Source organism: Corvus brachyrhynchos, unplaced genomic scaffold, assembly GCF_000691975.1.
Source record: "Corvus brachyrhynchos isolate BGI_N302 unplaced genomic scaffold, ASM69197v1 scaffold216, whole genome shotgun sequence".
Taxonomy (NCBI): Eukaryota; Metazoa; Chordata; class Aves; order Passeriformes; family Corvidae; genus Corvus; species Corvus brachyrhynchos.
Genome location: NW_008238443.1, coordinates 616,530 through 625,057, shown reverse-complemented (window position 1 = coordinate 625,057; position 8,528 = coordinate 616,530). Strand labels below are relative to the sequence as shown.

Here is an 8,528-nt window from a genome sequence, read left to right as displayed (position 1 = left end):
ATCACTTAAACTTTACAGAACTTAAACTTAGCAGAACTTAAAATTAACTTCACTTAACTTTGCTTAAACTTAACAACACTTAAACTTAACACGAATTAACCTTAACATTACTTAAACTTTACACAACTTAACCTTATCACTTAAATTTTACAGAACTTAAACTTAACAGAACTTAAAATTAACATCACTTAAACTTAGCTTTGCTTAAACTTAACAACACTTAAACTTAACAGAAATTAAACTTAAAAGAACTTAACCTTAACAGAAATTAACCTTAACATCACGTAAACTTAACAGAACTTAAACGTAACAGAACTTAAATGTAACAGAACTTAAACATGAAAGAACTTAAAATTAACAGAACATAAACCTAACATCACTTAAATTTAATAACAAACTTAACAGAAATTAAACTTAACAGCACTTAAAACTAACAGCACTTAACAGAACAGAAACTTAACAGCACTTAACCTTAACAGTACTTAACATGTAACAGCATGTAGTAGATAATTTAACTTAAACTACTTAGCAATGTATTCATATAGAATTTACTATAACACAGTAGTAACTTACTCACAGGCCTAACTTACAAATCTAGAATACTTAAGAAGCTAGAACAACAGTGCTTGTACATTTGCTCCAGCATTTTCACATTTGTATGCACACAAATATTAAAACCCTGTTCAAGGTATACCTGTGAAAAAATCCCCTTTAATTCAGTTAAGTAGTCACTTTGAATGCCTTTGCATCTTTTCAGTGGGCTCAGGGTTGAGCCTTGAGGAGTGGGGATATGAGTTCAGGATTCGCCATTGTTTTTTGTCCTCCAAATTTGGCAAGCTTGAAAGTTCTCTGGCTCTGAGAGGCCTCACTCAGAGGGAGGGGCTGGGCACAGTCCCCTGTGGTCCAGGAGAGCTCAGAGGGTCTCACTTTGGACCGATGTTTATAGTGTCAAAGAGAATGGGCTTCAATCCTAGTAATTTTCCATCCTGGCCCCAATTCAGGTTGGTAACTTTCTTTGAAAGTTCAGTAATAAAGATGTTGTCCCATCTGGGCTGCTTTTCAGGCCAGAAAGATAGATTTCCAAGGCTGTTAGTTAACAAACTGGAGCTCATTAGACAGTCACATTCCTGGGAACTGACAGATTGGTGGTCTGGTCACCTCTTGCCTCTGTGCCTATAAACAAAGATTTATCGTGCTCCAGTTTTAAACGGATGGAAATTCTTGACCCGGTTACCTAAATAAAGTTTTTTTAAGATTGCTTTGAACGTGATAAAACAACATTATAAGTGAGGAGGTCTGTGCCACAGCGTTATGTATCTAGCTAGTATACACACTCTAATATACAGAACTATATTCAACAACAAGAATAATACAACATAAACCAGAAAAATTCCAATAAAGTGCAACATTGTGCCTTGAATTCCTGTTGCAGTTGATGACTACCCAAATCAAATGTCCCACTAGTGGTGGTCTCCATTTCTCATCACTCTTTCTGCGATCATTTCTGTGCTATGTGTCATTTCTGTACCGCAATGAACAGTGATTAGGGTTCTGTGTCCATTGCTTCGGACGCATTCCAGCAGTCGACACAGGTCATCTTGCTGCAGTAATTTTTTCACTAGTGCACGGTTCATCCCGAAGGGGTTGGGCAGTGAATCTCAATAGTATGTGTAGGTAGATTCTAGTAATTACTGTATTGTGACAGGAGCTGAATAATTAAAGTCACATCCCCTAATATTGGGTAATTGCTTATTTCTATAAGCCTAATGAGCATTTGTCAGGTCACAGTCCAGCCTAGGGTGGAGGTAGACCACCACAGAGGTCACTTGGAAACAAACTCAACTCACTCTTTTTACACAACTTCTACTTCCACAGACAGCAGAAGAAAAAAATGCTGCAATTGCTGCAAGTCCTCCCTCTTTGAAAAGGCCAGACTCATAAGTTTGGTTTGCTAAAATAATGAGGGAAAAAAAGGAACCTCTGTTTTTTAAGGCAAGTTAACAGTCTAAATTCATCTGGGGGCCTCACTTTTAACTGCAATGCAACCTGCTTACCCAGACTATCTTCAAAGTTTTTTCTCACAATGCACTTGCAGAAATAAAGAATATACATATATATATATATATATAGTTACAAAGGCATATTTGACATTCTTGCAGTGGAAAAGATATTTATGTGGAAAAAATGCTTAAACAGAGAAATTTTTGATGTGAACACAAAGTCATGTGTTCAACTGGATGAGTGAATATTTGCCAGCAAGGAGGTAAATAAATGGCAGGCAGTACCTAACATGACGTAACAGCATGGGTTCTCTTCTTAGAACAGTTTCTTGCTCATATGGTAAAGACACTCCCTCCCTTATATTCAGTTTACACAAAATGTTTCCAAGTAGACAATTTGTGTACATTTTGCAAGTCAAGATGTTCGCAGTCGGGCAGATGTGGAGTTGTTTCAGCATGGCTACTTACCACCAGTTTATCTGACGGAGCAGTAAGGCTGCTGGGTCCCATATTAAAAAACATGGCCTGTTACTAAAATTTAGAAAACATCTGTATGAACGGCTGCCTTCAGACTGCTCTAATTCTGCTCTAATTCTGTTCTAATTCTTCTCCTTTCTGGCACCCTCCATCGAGCCCTCTGGGACTTGCAGAGCCAAACTGGCGATTTGTGAGGGTTCCTCTGGAGGGTCTGTGGATGGCTCCGGGACCCGGAGATGGAGAAGCGGGGGTAGGAGACCAGGAACTGGGAGATGTGGCAGTGCCTGGAGGGGCTCCAGAGGGAGAAACAGGGGCAGGAAGGCCAGGGGAACGACTTCAGTCTCTGGGTGTGGTCCATAGAGTTGGAGCTGTCGGAATTTCAGACGGAGATGGAGCAGAGCCGGTGAAAGACTGAGGTTTTGGCCGATGAAAAGTGGTGGCTGTAGGAAGAGGAGCAGTGGTGGTGGGAGCATGATGGGGCCAAAGGCTGGGAGTGGGTGCTGAAGGAGCAGCTGAGAATCATGAAGGCCCGCCTGAGCCAGATGAAAGAGCATCTGTGGATTCATGTGGACCATGTGGCTAGGCTCTGGGTCCTGGAAATGTCCCAGAAAACCCTCCTGGAAGAGCAGAAAGAGTGGCACTTCTAAAACCTTATCCAGGATCTCAAGAGGAATATCCCTGTGTTCTGCTGCCAGGGGTTCCAAAGGAGTCTGAGTGGCAGCAGGGGCTGCAGCACCTGCACTTCACCCTCCAAGAGACCCGGACACTACTGCTGAAGTGGCCCAAAGGAGTCCCACGTGGGTTGGGAGTGGAGCCCAGAGCTCCACTACAACTTCAGCTTCAATGTGTTCCCACCCACAGCTTACCAGAAGATTCAGCTGCTCATCCAGGTGACCCTGGACAGACACGCATCTTCACCTAAGGCCAGATGGGAAGATTTTTCTTGCAGTTTCCTGGAATTCTACAACGAACCTCTGTGGGATATGATGCTGGGAAAGGAGAAATGTGCAGCAGGAAATCTGATGGACCAGCCTGGGCAGCAGCAAGCTCTGTGCGCACAACATCATCTGGATGTCCGTGATGCAGGAGGAGAAGGTGCTGGAGCTGCTGCAATGCACGTGTGCTGGGCTTACCATCCCACAGCTGCTCCGTGTGCCGGGTGCGTGTCCATGCGGAGCACTGCGCACCTGATAACCCCCACAACTACTCCCTGATTCTGGGAGACCTGGCAGGGTCAGAGAGCCTTGACGAAACAGCATCTGATGGGAACTGGCTGCAGGAAACTCAACCCATAAGCTTTAGCCTCAGCGCCCTGAGGCCCATCACTGTCGCCTTCTGAAAAAAAAATGGCACGTTCTGTACTGGAACAGCAAACTGGTGGGTGCCTCTACACTACACCCTATGGCTCAAACTTTGGTATGGATGTGGTGATCCATGGAAACGGAAAAAGAAGAGAGAGAGGGAGAGGGACAGAAGAATAGAGGGACAAATACAATCTCTAAGCTGTCTCTAAGCGTTGGGGGTAATCTATAATTCTACATAATGTGCAAACCGATCACCAAAATGAAAAGCAAAATGATTAACATTAAGAAGACAAGCAAAAGGTGCAACATTTTGTTAAAAATCCCCACTACTGTTGGCAGTGACTCAAAAGAAATGGCCCACCATTGCGGTTCCCCGTCTATGTTCACTTGTTCCATCACTCAGTGGATGCCTTTCACATCATGATGAACAGAGTCAAAATCTTTTTTCCCTTGTCTTGTTCTTGCTTCAACAGCTGTCTTAGCTTGGCTTGTGGCAGCTTCTTTACCAACATGAGGATCACGCCAACAAGGAACAGGTTGTTAGACTGGGAACAAAATGTAGTCAGATTTCAGCAATAGGAAGAGGTAACCAGAGCTCAATAATTAAAACTGTGACCCTTACTTTGAACTAATTAATGAACATAAATGTTAGATTGATTACTTGTATCTACAGTAAGGCTGTCTACAAGTACAAAATAACAAGGGGTTCTCATTCAGGATGAATTCCCATCCATTCCATCAGGCCACACTCCATGCTCCAGGGGACAGGGTATACTTCTGCTGTGATTTAATCCTGGCACAATGATTGGGTTTACGGTATTTACCAAAGGATTTTCTATTGCTGAAACAAAACCTGTGGCTTTACTGTTAGTGAGGTCTTAAGAGAAATTACCTAGTTAACACCAGCAGTGGAATTTCCTTCCAAATTTAGCTGGGTTATTCTAGGTTACCTTTTGAATTTCAGAGGACAAATTGCTTTGAACTCTTTTATAATTGCTGCCACAGCTGATAAACATCTAAGGTGTAGAATGTACTGTGGGTATCTTACTGCTTAGCATAAATAAAAGAAATGAGTGTCTCCCCTCTGTGGGTCAAGTTTGCTCATGTGTGAAGCAAGTTTGGTTCGTGCTGACAATAATTGCACCTGCGAGGAGGATAAGCTGTCCTTCAGTGGTTAACTTGAGCTTCAGCAGGGATGTGTTGACACAATTCCTAGGAAGAGAAAACAGTATGAGTCTCAGACAGGTTTGTTTAACAGCTTGGACTAATGGCAGAAGTCCTTTTCTCCACTCAGAATATGTTTTGCCTCTTTGAACCTAGTTGAATTGAATAGTAAATATCTCTTTGGTCCATCAGGACCAATTTGGCCTTGACATTCCTCAGGTGAAATCTTGTCTTCTACTTCACTAAGTGCTTCCTGCACAGCTGTTCCTGCTTCCCTCACCTTTTCTGGGGAGCAGGGTGGTCTCCTGCAATTAGAATTGTCCTCCACAAAGCAGGATGCTCTCTGAATTTGAGTTACCAGTTCTGCAAAACAGCACAACAGTGATTAAAGGCACAGTATTGGCATTCAATTTTCTGTAATAAACCCATAAGCCACAACTGTCAGTTTGGCTTTTTCACCAGCCAAACAGGAGAATTAAAAGGGGAGTGTGACTGAGTGATAGTACCTCTTTCCTCCAAATCTGTTGCCACTCTGTAAGTGTTCAAGCATCTACTTGCTTTGTGTTGGATTGGCAATATTGGGTACCTCAACTGTTAGTGGCACCAAATCAGCCAGAACAACAGAAATCCCACCTTGCTTCACAGCAAACATCCAGGACTGAGATACACAGCAATCCTTGGATCAGAGAGTGCAGGCACTGCCTGGAGCAAGCACACTGCAGTCTCTGAATTTCTTCTGGGGTTGGGGTTAATGCTTGAACCAAAGTACCACATTTGCCATCCAGCAAACACCAGGTTATATAGCTCAGAACACTGAAATCCAAATTTTCACTGTGATCTTTAACTGCAAAGCAAGTAGTCAGCATATTTCTCATGCAGGAGCCATAAATTAAGCTTAGCAGCTTGGCAGATAACACTTGCTCTGCTTACTTTGGTGCTTTTAACTCTTTGCTGCCTGGGTCACAGACTCAGCTTCTCAGCATCCCACTGTGTTACTACTGAATGTAGTGCTCCAGTCTCTACTAGGAATTTTATTAATTGTTCATGAGGACCACGTGCAATCTGAATGTTTGGGCCATTATTATGTATTCTTTGATAGAATTTCACTTGCTGGACTTCAATATCACTTGGCTTGTGGACATAATGCCCTGGCAAATCAACCACCTGAACTGGAATCTGTAATGCCAGGTGAATTGGGAGCTTGCTTAAGCGTCATCTCTACCTATTCTTCCAATTTTTGGTTTCTTTCTTCCTTTGTTCCTTCAACTGTTTTTGCAGCTGCTCAAATTTCAATGACAGTAATAATTCAGCTGCTTTCCTCCCTTCTGTTTCCTCTCTCAGATCTTGTTTCTTTCTACTATGGTTATCCAAATTCCCCAATAATTGTCTTTCCTTACACTCTGCCAAAGCAAGTAGAGTCCTAAAATGGTCATTCTCAGTCATAAGTTTATCAGCTTGTATTCTCAGTTTATCTCCTGTCTCCCTCTCAGAAGCCAGTGATGTCTTTAATACCTCATTTTCTGTCAGTTTTATTTTTGGTGAGCCTCCTTAGATGTTTCCAACTGCTGTTCCCCTGTTCACTTACTAAGGACAGCAAGAAGTAATTTCCCAACTGCCAAATAACAACACCAGCCTGCGGGGCCACAGGAATGATAAGTTCCTTGGGACACTGTGGAGTTCTAGTTCCTGTGTCAACATGTTTATCCCACCTGTGGCAACGGAGTGCAACTTTCCTTTTCCCCAGGCACTGTATTACCTTCTCAAGAACAGCAGCAGATAATTCACCCATCATTACTGAGAAATTCCCTGCTGCACACCTTCCACACACAACACATTCCATGGGACACTAGGACCCTGCTGCTCCTGTTTGGGAGGTCTGCTTCCCTGCTGCAATTCCAATCTCCTGATTGTTGTTGCTGTAGATAACTGGCTCCTGAACTATCTCCCCCCGCATTAAGGATCTTCCCTGATTCCCTTGTGGTTAACTCTCACCTCAAGGGGTCTTGTAATTGTACCACAAAGTGTTTTATCAGGTCTGTCAAATCTCCGATCACAAGACATGTCACGTTTGGATCAGCAACCAGTGACACAGCTGAGGGCTGTCCCGGAACCAACCATCTCTCATCCATCCATTGCAAACCTGCTGCCTCCTATGCACTCTCCACCACATGATCTGTAGTTGTGGTCTCTATCCTCACCTGGATCAACCCTCTTTAAAGGATCCAGACATCCTGCCCAATAGAAAACTCTCTGAGTTAAGGACCACAGTTCTCTCTGGTGACCCAGCATTAAAAACACTCCTGGCCTCCTTGGGCGTCTGCCTCAGAAAACCACATTCAATCAATTCAATCACCAACCACCACAGACACTCTCCAAACACACTCAGTTTCGGATTCCCATGAGAGTCTGCTATATTTTTCCTGGAACTTTGCTATCTTGGCCCCTGTAAAGACCACAATTTTAGGAACAGTTTGCTGGCCCTGACCATCACTGAAGGTTTCTAAATCCTGACATTCCTCCCACGAGATTTTCTCTCTCTCACACAAATCCTGAAGCTCTGTCTGCAGCCTGCTATATGGCCACGTTCGGCAGTGAGGAATGCCTCTGCCTGCAGCCTGCTCTCCTTTTCCTGACTGAGCTCAGCAACAAGCAAAGCTTCTGCCTGCACCCTGCTCTCCTTTCCACGATCACTCTCAGCAACGAGCAGCCCCTTTGCTTGCATGTTGGCATACCTCTCTTTTTGGGCAGTGGTTAAAGCTGCTTCCAAAAGTGCACCCAAAATGATTTATCTTTCCCCTTCCATAACTTTCATTCACTTAACACCACATTCATCAGTTTAAATGCAGCCTCAGGCTTATACCAATTTTAATTTGCCCATTCTCTCAATTTTTGCACAATCAGGGAGCAGTCAAACACTGACATTTCCCAGACAATCTTGGCTTGCAGCTGCTCCGATCCCTCCTGGCTGTTAACAGACGCTTCCCAGCACTCTCTACCCAGAAATCACTGGTGGAGTGGTGTTATCCCAAAGGCACCCCTTCGACAACAGCACAGTGTCTGTGATGACCCAACCTTAAGGGGAAGGAAACCCCTAAGATTTGTAAATGCCCATTGGTCAAAAGGAACAGCAAAAGTCAGAGGGTCCTCGAACAATTAGAAAGTTCTATTAGCAAGTTGGCATGGAAATTGGTGTGGTAGCCCCTGACCTACTATATAAGCACACAGCTGTGGGTTTTAGATAAAGGGATAGGGTGAAAGGGAAGAAAGAAATTAAAGAGGCAGAGATGAATTAAAGCGAGCAAAAGAGAAAAAAAGGAAAAAGAAACAGGAAAAGAGAGAGATATAAAAAAGAGGGATGAATGAAAGGAAGAAAGCAAGCAAGAGAGCAAGAAAAGAGAAAGCAAGTAAAGCAAAGCAAAGCAAAGCAAAGCAAAGCAAAGCAAGCAGGAGAGAGAGAAAGAGAAAGAAAAAGAGGAAGAAAGGAAAAGAGAAAAAGAGAGAATTAAAAAAAGAAAAATAGGAGAAAAGAGAGAAAAAGAGAGAGGAAAGGAGATTACCAGCCCTGGTTCCAGTGCCAATCCAG

The 8,528-nt window shown here is 43.2% G+C and overlaps 1 long non-coding RNA gene across 4 annotated transcripts; it reads right to left on the bottom strand.

Moving 5' to 3' along the window:
* Positions 1 to 371: 371 nt before the first annotated feature.
* LOC108447258 lies at positions 372 to 8,528 on the bottom strand. 4 transcript variants are annotated; one of them, XR_001862717.1, is made up of 4 exons: positions 8,503 to 8,528; positions 5,226 to 5,308; positions 4,926 to 4,993; positions 372 to 4,326 (listed from the first exon to the last, which is right to left on the bottom strand). It is a non-coding gene; the product is annotated as an uncharacterized LOC108447258 (long non-coding RNA). The 4 variants fall into 4 exon arrangements; XR_001862716.1 differs by having other exon boundaries at positions 372 to 4,993; XR_001862719.1 differs by lacking the exon at positions 5,226 to 5,308.